We start from the raw sequence: 12,092 nt of genomic DNA, 5'->3' as shown, positions 1-12,092 counted from the left end.
ACTAAAGACGTGATATTTGGTACAGACATTTATGTTCCCTCAGGATAAATTGTTGATTTTTCAACCCCTCAACTTTAGCGCCACCATAAAGTAAAATATTGTAATTTGTCTATTATTTTGGTTTATGACCAAATTCCGAACTAATTACACTCTCTTCAGCCTTATTTTGTGTTCATCGCTAGTTAGCAAATGTGAGCATGCTAACACGCTAAACTAAGATGTTGAATGTGGTTAACATTATACATGCTGAACATCACCGTGTCATTGTGAGCCTGTTAGCCTGCAGATGTTAGCATTTAGCTCAAAGCACCACTGTGCTGCTAGCATGGCTGCAGACTCTTCAGAGTCTGAATTTCCTGTGTTCAATAAAAACTGATGCTAGTTTTTAGCCGAGGTTTGAACAAGTACGACTTACTTTCCCTTTGGCATTAGAACGTCTGCGAGCTGCACGTTCTGCGTGTGGAGTATCACAATACGTTAATGCAGTTAGCTAATGGGGGTGATCTCATTAGCGGTGGCCTTGAGTCTGATGACAGGACGTGCACTGCAGCAGTGCGGAGTGTGTGTATTGTTTACAGGGAGACGCTGAGCCTATATAAAGGCAAGCTAATCCCCATGAGTCACAGAAAGTGAAACTCACCTTGACTGCAGTTACTATGGTTAGGGTGGACGGGTGGCCTTAGCCGGTGAGCCTCACAGACACTGTATTCATTTAAGTGATAAGGATCCCTGCGACTTGTTTGGTCTGATCCGAGGTGGAAGCTCACTGCTGAATAATTGATCATCCTTCAGCCAATTTGTTGCTTAAGATTTATTACATATATGTATCAACTGGTAAATTCTGCAATAAACTGCATCTCTTCACCATTTTCATTCCCAAGGCAGTGCAGCTGAACTAAATTTAGAACATGAAGACTCATTTTGTGCTGTGGCACATATTCTCCCTCTTCCTTCCTCTTTGATGCTGAGTATTTTTAATTGTGTCAGGAGCCTGAGCTGCGGAGGCCGTCTGCAGAGCAGCACCACTTAGTTGTAATTAATAGAAGATAACAGAAACCCTCTGGAGGCTACGACCTTAGACACACTCCTGCCTTCACGCTACGATGTGACATGATCCGTAATTATAATGACCTCTTACGATGTGGGGGAGAATTTCGTTTTTCAGCCTTAATAGGAGAGCTGATATTGATCTTCAGGTGATTGTCGTTGCTCCATGTGATGAAGCTCTCTATCAGTCCTCTGAACTCCTCTGGAAAAATAGTCTCTAAGTGAAGACAGCATGTTTCTACCTGGACATTATTCGCTGGAATCAGACATGTCAAACTACGATTGACTGGCTGGCAGAGGCAAATAACTGCAAGGTGCTAATTCTGTTCTTTTTTCCTGAAATCACCTCTTATTGAATATTATGTGTGATGAAGAGATGCAGGAACATTTCATGTGCTCCAGTTGCACAGGTGCGGGTGCAGGTGTAGCTATATGCAAATACTGAGTGTGTGCACTTTTACAACTGATAACAACAAAGTGTTGTCCCTGTCCTGAACAAGCACAGCACCACACCAACGAAAACAATATTAAAGTGCTTCCTGTTTGTCGGTTTGCTGAAGTAACCACATGAGAACTGAGCTTTTTTCAGGTTTGTGTTTTCGAGATCACAGGAACAAAAATGATCGGAATGATTAAACAGTATTATCTGCTCTAACTTGCGAGCTTTAGCATTCCCAGTTAACTAGCTGAATAACTACAGTGATGCTAACGTTATTACGAACATTAAGTGCCGCCGTGCTGAATGTTGTTTATGTTACGGCTGTTTTCTTGGTTAACCACTCACAAGGTCCACTAAAGACGTGGATCGCCTCTATACTAGACAGGGTACGTTATTCATGTTCACCTGCCTTATGTCAAACTGTTAACGCGTCGTGTTGCTTGTAGCCGTTACTTTACATCTATCACCATAGATCTAAAACAATAGCTAATGTTACACCATTTCCTGACTCGGCTCCTCCCGACCGCCATTGTTTTCGATGAACCTTATGAACAAAGAACTTGTGGTACTCCATAAAAGCTCCACGTGGTTTCTCGGTTTGAGCGATTTGAGCGACGGTCAACAACACAAAACATAGGTTTTTAGAGTGTGCGTTATTGTGCTTCATATGCAGAAAATCACTTCCTGCCCTCCGTCTGCAGTTTGCGCCTCAACAAAAGAGTGACGTGACGTCATCTGCAAACAACCTATTACGCCTTCTTTAACACAGAAACAGATGCTTTCTGGCTTTTTACTGTATGTGCAGCCCTCTCTCTCTCTCTCTCTCTCTCTCTCTCTGACTTTCTCTGTGGTGATCGTTCAGCCTCCGTCCAGCATGCCCTGAGGCTGGGCCCTCTTACCGTAAACCAATAAAGGAATTGATTTGATTTCCAGCTCGTCAAACCCAGCCGCTGTTTGCTGTAGTGCTCCCGGATGCCAGACGTCTCTTTGCGTGTCTGTTTGTCTGCAAGATTACGTTCTTTGTGTCTATAATCATCATAGTTTAATGTGTGAAACAGAGAGACGTACGCAGAAATGATTGGATATGTAACAGATTTGAACTTACATGTGATTCTGGGTCTTAAAAGTGAGTCAAACAGTGTTTCTTTGATGTGAGTTCAGGAATTATTGGCTGTACAAACTGTGTTCTGCTGCCAGAGTTGATGTAAGCAGGTGAGTGAGGCTGTGATATCACTGAATGGGAACTATTCACAGCTGCGTTAATGCAGATATTGGAGTGAATCAGACATGAAAGAATGAGGTGCACTGCACGGGCATGCTAACACGTGAGTCAACATCTAAGCTAACTGGAGGTGAGATCACATCACACGGTGTACTTTGCTCGTCTGTGTGGAGAAATGAGGCTCTTCATTTGTACCCGCAGGCATCAGCAACATTGTTCTCAAATGACAATTGATCATCTTATCAAACACTTTGCTCCACACATCACTTCCTGTCAGCTGATCAGCTCGAATGGATCACAGTGACGAGTGCAGCTGAACATCCGCACAAACAGAAGCATGTTTGAAAGCAGAAGCTCCTGCAGGCTGAAGACGGTCTCTGGAAAGAAGCTTTCTCAGGTTCAGACCGGCTCAGATGTAACCCAGTGATTCTGTCAGCACACTTAGTCACACCTGAACCTGTTGAGACACATGAGCAGATTACGATCTGATCTGAAGCTTGATTATTCATGCTGGATCTTCACCTTGTTTGTATTGCTGCGGCTCTTTATATAAGCTCTTTCTTACAGTTGGAAACTTACCGTCTCTTTCAGTCTTGTTGCGGTTGTGTTGTTGCTGGGCGATGTTCAGAAAACCTTTGCTCGCGCTGTGTGTAATTTGGTGTTGCAGTATCAGTATGTACTTTGTGGTGTTTATTGCTTTTATTGAAATTTGATTGACAACGTGTTTGTGGATCAAATGACAAATGGAATATCTATTTTTGGCTGATCCGCTGAATTAAACATAAGTGCTTTTTTCTGTCATGCCCACCTTTTGGAGGCCCCCCTCTGACCTTTTATCAGGGGGTAACAGTCATCAGGCACTAATTAAAAAATGAGCTAAGTTGAATTTTCAAGAAGTCGAACTACATCTTTCATGTGTGTTTCTCATTTGTTTCTGCTCTCCAGCTTTACTGAGAATCAACTCAAGATGTGTGCTCGTCGAGCGTCACCTGGTTTTCTTCTCTTCCCTGTCAGGACTGTCCATCACGTACTTAACATGTTATTTTGCTGTCTGAATGACTCTCGAAAACCTGAATCCTCCATCTGGCCTCCACCACAGTACTCTTGATCATTTTTTCCTGAAAGCATCAGATTCATCTAACTTTATTTGAGTTTTCTCTGATGAATTTGCTTATGCTTGCTTCCCTTAGCCATGCTTTCAAATCATTATCCTGTGCAAAAAATCACTTCCTGCCCTCCATCTGCAGTTTGCGCCACAACAAAGGAGTGATGTGACGTCATCTGCAAACAGCCTGTTGGAAAGGTTTTGACTGGCCTGTGTGATGTGTAGAATCAGTATCTTTCCTGGGTGTAAGTGCAGGTGTGGCTCCTCATTTGCACGGTAAAGCAACAGAACCAGAGTGTAAAACAACATGCAAATTAATGCCGAGTTGAAGTTGCTTGACCTTGCTTTTCTTAGTGTTGCACAACACTGAGATATCAGGGCCATAGCATGTGATGCCACAGGCTTGTATTTCTGTTTTCCCTCTGCAGGGAGGTGCGGCCCTGACCTCTCATTTACACATTTATTTGCTTTCTTAATGACTTGTGTAAATGAATCTGTCTGTAATGGAGGTCTCTGTGTACACTGGACATCAATAGCTCCAGATGACTTATTCGATCGTGAGCTGCACCTGTTCAGTTAAGTATGTACTTGAATGGGACGCCGCTGTTTGTTCAGTTGTTGAGCACTTGACCATTTAAAGTCTGTGGGGAAAACACTCGAGCACAAAAAGCTCAAACCTCACCACGGCAGTCTGCGCCTCAAACTGAACCACGGGATTGTTCTCGGCACTGAAACCAGGTGTTTTACCGTCAAAACACAGACAGACGGCTAATCAGGAATGACAAAGTGAGGACGGGAAGGTCACCGCGTCTCCGTCGTGTCAAAGGCTCTGGCCTGTTTTCTCACAGCAGCCGGCTATTAGTCTGCCACCGTGTGATCTGTGATTAGAGAGCGAGCCTTGTGGTTGGAGCTCTTTGGAAAGAGTCACAGGCTTTTAGGACGCGTGCCCTGTCCTTATTGATAATTGCCACAGCTCACACACTCACACACACTCGCAACGCCAAGGTTTAATCCAGAGCCAAGAGCGGAATGAAAGGCCGGGTGGTGTCTAACAACAAGTGGCAGCAAAGTGTTCATAATTCAAAGCTGTCAGAGGGCTTTGATAAGAGGAGGATGGACCTGGCCGAGCACTCCACCGTCTGTCCGGAAATCAGAAAGCTGCTCGTGTGTGAGCCACGTTTGGTCACATTGAGCCAGTGTCTGTTCTGCTTTTTCATTTTCCATACGAGTGTGTGTAGCTGTCAGGTGTGTGTCGGTCCCTGCAGATTGCTTTGGCCGCATTTTTTTGCCTCTGATCAGCAAACTACTTCCCACATCTCTACCAGTGTGTGTTTCTTATCTCAGAGACGGTGTGTGAACGTTGGACTCTGTTGTGTATTTGCAGATGTGCTTGCAGCCAGCTTTATCAGTAGTGTATACCTGTGTGTGTGTGTGTGTGTGTGTGTGTGTGTGTGTGTGTGTGTGTGTGTGTGTGTGTGGTAGCTCGCGTACAGTTTTGAGCCAGAACTACTCGGACGTACATGTTTTGTCTGTAAACACAAAACATCATCGCCGCCTCAGATTAGAGAAGCAGCAGCAGTGAAATCAGCTCCGCCTCCAGCAGCTGCGTTAAATTGCTGCTCACACTTAAACTCATCAGCATTAATAATTCATTAACACTTAAAAAGAGTCCATGCTGGAAAATGCTGATGCTTTTCTCTACTTAGATACCCTGAAAACATACTTCTGATCGGTTTTATTCAGGTGCTTTAAGTCCAGTTGTTGCACAAATGAATGAATTCAGCCTTTGTTTATACAGGGTGGTCCGGTGCGAGCGCTCTCTGTGGCGTGAGTTTCCTGTGTAGACGACAGTAGGGGATGAGGACACGGTTTAGAAATGTTACTAAAGTAGCATTTAATAAAATCTGAAGCAAAAAAAAAAAAACACGAGATAAAAGCCAAAGTAACCTTAAAGTTCTCCGTTGTCCAGTGAGGTCTAACCGCTGCCTGTAGAGGAGTAACAGTCATGATGAAGACTTTCTAACTGGTGTGCAGGCGTGCATGTTAGTGCAATAACAACCATCGATCAGCCCCCACGGCTACGCCGCCGTTTGACCGTGTGAAGGCCAGTTGTCAGTGGCAAGCTTTTTTTTTTTTTTCACCCCGTCCTCTTATTGACCTGTTAGCCTCTCCTGGCCTCCAGTGCTGATGTGACGTTACATAAAGCCTCCGTTTGACTTGGAGTGACAACCATCACTGTCCAGCTGGAGCCAGTGGTCGAATGGATTCGGGGCATTCTGCCAAACAATCCGGGCGATATGATTTTGAGTGTAGGACGCGTCTTTTTTGACTCTGAGGGCTCAAACTTCACAGAAGTTTGTGTGTGTGTGTGTGTGTGTGCGTGTGTGTGTGTGTGTGTGTGTGTGTGTGTGTGTGTGTGTTGGGAACATGTAGGCTGTCGCTCTCACACAGTGCAACTTCATGAATGAATCAACAACAAACAATTTTTCTGAAAATGAGCATCTGTTTGCATCCAGGTAAGAGTAGTCACACGGCCGCTGCTCGGCTGTTCACGCCCGCCACCAGGTGACGTATGAGGGGCGAAGTCCACACAGGGAGGAGGCTGCTGCGGATGAACTGCTCAAACACAGGACTTTCACCCAGAAGATTGCGGTTTGAGTCTTGTGCGAAACCACAAGCCAATGCTGTTTGTCTTGATTTTTAGATTTAGATGACTCATTTTCAGGTTGGTGAACAAAAATACTTTAGGAAACGATCAATGATGCAAATAGCATCTGATTCTGAAGATGTGTCCCAACGTCAACCTCTTCATTTATTGGCCTGTCTTTGGATTTGGCTTCAGGAGGGACATAATCAGACTCCAACTGGCATGTTGGGATGACATAGTTAGCATCTTTAAAGGGACATTCTACCAATTTTACAGACAAACGTCAGTTTACTTGTTCATGGACACAAGTTGTCTCAGTTTAAAGCAGAAAGCCTCCATCTAAACTCAGAATGTGGAGTTGACTGATTACTGCGCAGTACCACTGAGACTGTGTGTGTTTGTATTTCATACTTTCACATCCTGTTTCTTGATGCATTTTTCCGCCTCATAAAAAGAGCAGACTTTCGAGAAATAGACATTTTTAGTTCGAGAGGAGACGAACGTAAAGCTTTTTATGAGCTACAGATTCGGTGAAAAGACACATTTCTTATTGAGCAACGTCGGTGAAGAGGAGGTGAAGAGGAGCGTCTTCTCCTCCTCAAAGGTCGAGCGAGGAATCCTGATTGAGCAAACGCTGCGGAGGAGTGACGAGAGGGAGCGGCGCTCGGCGAGTACCTGCCGCTCGCTCCCTCCCTCCCTCCCTCCCTCCCTGTGGTCACCTCCCTCTCAGGGAGTGTACTCACACACTCCTGCTCTCTCCTCCTGCTTGTTCACACATGCACTCGGCTTCATGCTGCACACGCACACACACACAGTCTCCTCTGGCTGCCTGTGTGGACTGTGCACATCAAAGAAGAAGAAGAAGAAGCTCTGTTAGGACTCTGCTCGGATAGGACAGCGAGAACTCGGACAGGCTGCTTGTGTGTGTGTGTGTGAGTGTGTGTGTGTGTGTGTGTGCATGTGTGTGTGTGTGCAGAGGCAGTATTGATCCATGTGCTTGAGATAAAGCGAGTGATTTTTTTTTTTTGTGGAGGGTGGGAGTTTTTGACCTTTTTTCGGGTTGCCACGTGACTTTTTCCTCAGTCAGGGACCCGCTGCTGCTGCTTGTGGAGCCAGTGACGACTCACTCGACAGGGTGAGTGCTGCTCAACTCCCAGTTTGACTTTCTCACACTCCCTCTTGCTCAGTGGCACACTCCTTCTTTTCTTTTCCTTTCATGCTGTCTCTCTCTGGATTTCCTTCATGTCCTCCTCTTTCGGATTTGTCTCTGCAACAAGACGTTCTGTTAGTGATCTTTTTACTCTTCAGACCTCTGTCCATAAGTGTGTGTGTGTGTGTGTGTGTGTGTGTGTGTGTGTGTGAGAGAGAGAGAGAGAGAGCTCACTTTTTCCCCTGGGGATTCAAAGTCAGTGTGCATGTGCATCAGACAGGCTTGAACAAGATGAAACAAAAATCTCTTGTCAGCCAGCTCCTCATCTTTTCCTGCATCTGTGCACATCTGAAAAGTGTGTTTAAAGACAGCTTCCTGCTCGGCACACATTTGTCTGACACGCGCTCCTTTTTTTACTTAATTATCTGATTGCTCAGACTTGGACAAGCAGCTGCTCATTCGCTGCCGTAAGCGTGGAAGTGTTTTCTATTTTCTGCTGATGACAAAAAGAAAGTCAAGCTGAAGCTGTTCCACAACAGCGAAAATGACATCATCATCCACCGTCCCAGTCAAGTCATCTCTTACCCACAGAGGCTATTTATGGCGGCGTCCACCCTTGAAAACACTACCATTCGCTGAGAAATGTGCCGTGTGGTTTGAATGGCAGTCTGTTTGAGGTCTTTTCATTAAGCCCGCTATCCCGTTTCTCACGTCAAGGTTTATGAACGTATGAGCCAGCAGTGCTTTCCAGTGAAGTGAAGGTTAAAGCTCAAACCTCAGTACATTTGAATAGAGACCAAAGTGCGTCTGTACAAGTTGCCATTTGAATGTTTGGTCAGATTTATTGGGCTCGCTTGCTTTTTCTTTGATTTCCTCGTTTAAATTGGCAAACTTTTCCGCATGTAACGCTGACACATTGAACTGGATTAATGAAAAAAGGTGTTAAAATATTTATAATCCCATCAATAAGATGCTTGAACCCTGATATCACATTAGAAAGCTGTACAAAGAGCTCACAGCCTCCCCGTTGGCCTGTTGTGCAGGATGATATCTGTTCACATTAAGCCTCTCTGTGTTTGACTAAATCCATGAATTGTCCTATTGTCTTGACACATAGATGTTCTTTAATGGTCACTGGACACGATGATTGTGTCCTCTGGTTAATGGGGAGATAATAGAAAGCTCCAGTAGTAAACCAGTGACTTAATGTGATACCTGCCCCCCCATGAAGCTTCAGGAGATGGCTGAGCTCTGATTCCTGATTCGTCTTTGCGCCTTCAGCCGGCCAACCTTCACACAGCAAATACAAACAGCTTTGTTCTTATTTTTGCAGTTATTTCCATTGTTGTAATAACAGCACGCTCACCAATGTGCTGGGATTAGGGAAAGCAGCAATGTTGCGCAAAATATACAGAATTCAGATGATGTGCGATAAACTCATTCAGATCGGTCAAATGATTTATTTGAAAGAGAAAATGAAGCAAACCCTGAAATTTTGAAAACTTTCTGGAGTAAACATTCAGTTTCCAGACCTGCTCTCTGGTTCAGCTTTGACCTACTGTGCTGTTTTCAGGTGCACTCCTGTTGGCTTTCACCCCCATCTGGTGATTATCAGCCTCAGACTCTTATGATATCTGATAGAAATGATTCCCAAAACGCCACAAAAATTGTAATACATCCTTTAATTACAGCTTTATATCTAATTCCACCAGACGTGGGGTAGAATAGTGTATATTTAAAAGATCCATGGTGGTATTTCTGGTCTTATTTTGTTGCTGAAATTGGCTGAAAGAAGAAAAAATTGACTGCTCTGCTATGATATTGACCATGGCGGACAGACTCACAGATGCCATGAAGCCACAGAGACAGTCAGCCTGATTGCTTGTCTTTGTGTCCCTCATATTGTCCACACCCTGCCCACCAGACTCCTGTATACGTTAATGATTAATTCGCTTTTGTCTGTTCCTGAATTCATACACCAATAAAACAGCCTGCTGGAATAAAAGACTATTGTGAGCAAATCTGAAGATCTCAATCTTCAAACCAAGCGCTTAATAAATAACTGACATAATTCTTATACTGAAGTATGGAACACAAGCTGAGATCTGGTTTTATGTTTGCGTGGGTGGGTTCCTTTTGTCGTTTTGTCGTCGTATGAAGTTAATTTTTCTTTGCAGAGCTGCAGAAAACGTGCATCCGTCTGTTTTTCTTACAGCTTCTGTGTGAACTGCATGTGTTGAATTTCCAGTGCGGCTGTTATCCTGTTACAAGACCGAGGTTGTACGCTGTCATCTGTGCATGACAGCAGACAGTCTGTGAAGTGTGTTTCACTCGCTCACACAATCAACACGCACACACACACACATGCTGTTGTTCATATCGCCGTGGTGTGTGTTCACACCTGTACATTCCATGTGTTGGATTTCACTTGGAGAGTTTACAAAACATTACATCCATCCCATCCACAGGCTGAGCAGGCGGGGCCGCTGCATGCTTGGTTTTATAGGCACTGAGTCTTATGCTTTAGGTTTTGGTGTCAGGAGGTGATCAGTCAGCACAGCAGAGCAGATCATTAGAGTGAGTGTTAGGATTAGCAGATTTTTTAGCTCAGATTGTGTTTCTGCTCATAGCTTTAGGCCCGATTCTGTTGAGTAACCGATATCTTGACAACAGTCAGTAAACTTTGAACTCCCCTCCTCCAGCGCCGAGCCTTGGAAGGCCAAAGAGGGGAGCGGCTGCTAGTGTACGCGTTTATGACGAATGAGGTGCGTGTGTGACGCCGTGTAGGTGAGGGGTAGGTGAATACGCTGCTTTGCACATCTATGCACAAGCACAGACCCACAGAAGAACTCCGGCTGAGCAAACCAGATGTACAGTATGTCTTTTTTTAAAGTCATATCTGTGTTTTCAGTTTAGTTTTATGACTGTTTTTACAGCCCCCTTATTGCGGTTGCTGCTGTGACTCACTGGGCACAGACTAAAATAAATTTCCCTCTGACAAAATCTCCTTTTTTTGGTAGTTTGTCAGCCCGTCAAAGAAGCCTTGTGAATAACACCGTTTTTCTGCTGTCAGTGAACAAGCCCGAGTGTCTTTTGATCAGCGTGAAGCCGGTGTAAAAATAGCCAGAATAGTGTTTTCGTCATCAGTTCTTGAGGAGCTGAGGCGGCCGCCCACCGTGCAGCCTGCTGCGTACCTGCTGCAAGACGCAGCTGAGCAGAAGCTGCCACTGGCCTGATTACAACCTGCTTTAGATGTGACAAGATGTCTTAGCTTTCTGCCCTGGAAGGCTCTCCCTCTGGGCTTGTAAGCCTCAGCAACACATGAATGCTGATTAGATCAACACAGATGTGCTCCAGTTTGTAGGTGCATGTCGCTGCCAGAGCATTGCATTCAGCCCTTAAGTGTGTGTGCACCGGCTGATGGACGCATTCAAAACTCTGGTCAGACGCAGAAATGTGAAGCAGGTAACAGGTGATTTCTCTCAGTCAGGTCAAAAGGCTTGTTAATTCCTCTCATGCCTTTATGGGTGTATTCAAGTTATGAGGAAGTTACCTTTAGATATTGGTTTTGTTGTTACGGAGCCGAGGAGGTGACATTTCTTTTCCACGCACAAAGGCGTGATAATGATCGAGGAGGTGTTTTGGGTGGCTACGCACACGTGTTAACAGAGGAGTTCTTGAATGAGAATAACTGACTTGACAACTACAGCAGACTACAGAGGAATGCATGTCAAAGTGCACGTGAAGACGTGCATGTTCCTGTGCAGACCTGAAACAAGTTGGTTAATTGATTAACTGATTAACACAAAATTACTAATTTGTTAATCAGTTTAGTGCTAATAGTAAATGTTAGCATGCTAACATGCTCGTGTAAACACTGGCAAAGATCAGACTTGCTAAACATCACCATGCTAGCATGAAGTTGGCATTTGGCTTAAAGCACCACTGTGCCAGGTACAGCCTCACAGAACTGCTCGCATGGCTGCAGCCTCTCAAACATTTGCTTCTTCCAGCTTCTCAGATGTGAAGAATTCCTGCTTTCTTAGATAATTAATTAATTAATTAATTATCTATATAGTTGGCAGTATAATAGTTGACAACTGTTTGACTCATCACTGCAGCTTTAAAAAAGATTATTCAGATAGTTGAGAAAATAATCTGAAGTTTACTGGATAATTAAGGGATTATTGAGGGATAATTTCCCTTAAAAAAGGTTTTGGTTTCACTGTTTGTTTGTTTGGACTGTATGTGTGCAGTCATAACTTTTACAGTTATTAAAAATAGTAAGTTGCACCATCTTGAAATGACCACACTCTGTTTGGTTGTCGGCAAATCAAATGGCAATGAAGTTGAATTTGATAGTGAGTTGAAGGCTTGTTTCTCTGTGCAGAAGCAGTTTAACAAAGAAGGCAGCACACTCCAATATTCAGACTGGGAACGCTCTTTGTTGGTGTTTTGCAGAAATGCAAAATGTGTGTTTGC

The 12,092-nt window shown here is 44.3% G+C and overlaps 1 protein-coding gene across 2 annotated transcripts in view; it reads left to right on the top strand.

The window, feature by feature from the left end:
• coro2aa (coronin 2Aa) overlaps nucleotides 1–12,092 on the top strand; it is a 38,197-nt gene that overhangs the window by 9,291 nt on the left and 16,814 nt on the right. The window contains exon 1 of one of the 2 annotated variants that reach the window (XM_070981665.1): nucleotides 7,522–7,595. The exons of the other annotated variant lie outside the window; for it this stretch is intronic. The gene's annotated coding sequence lies outside the window, so the exon portion shown is untranslated. Of the gene's footprint in view, nucleotides 1–7,521; nucleotides 7,596–12,092 lie in introns of those variants that run through there. 2 annotated transcript variants of the gene reach the window in all.

This window comes from Chaetodon trifascialis, chromosome 2 (assembly GCF_039877785.1).
Source record: "Chaetodon trifascialis isolate fChaTrf1 chromosome 2, fChaTrf1.hap1, whole genome shotgun sequence".
Taxonomy (NCBI): domain Eukaryota; kingdom Metazoa; phylum Chordata; class Actinopteri; order Chaetodontiformes; family Chaetodontidae; genus Chaetodon; species Chaetodon trifascialis.
The sequence above is the reverse complement of the archived record's forward strand: the minus strand, read 5'-3'. Positions and strand labels throughout refer to the sequence as shown.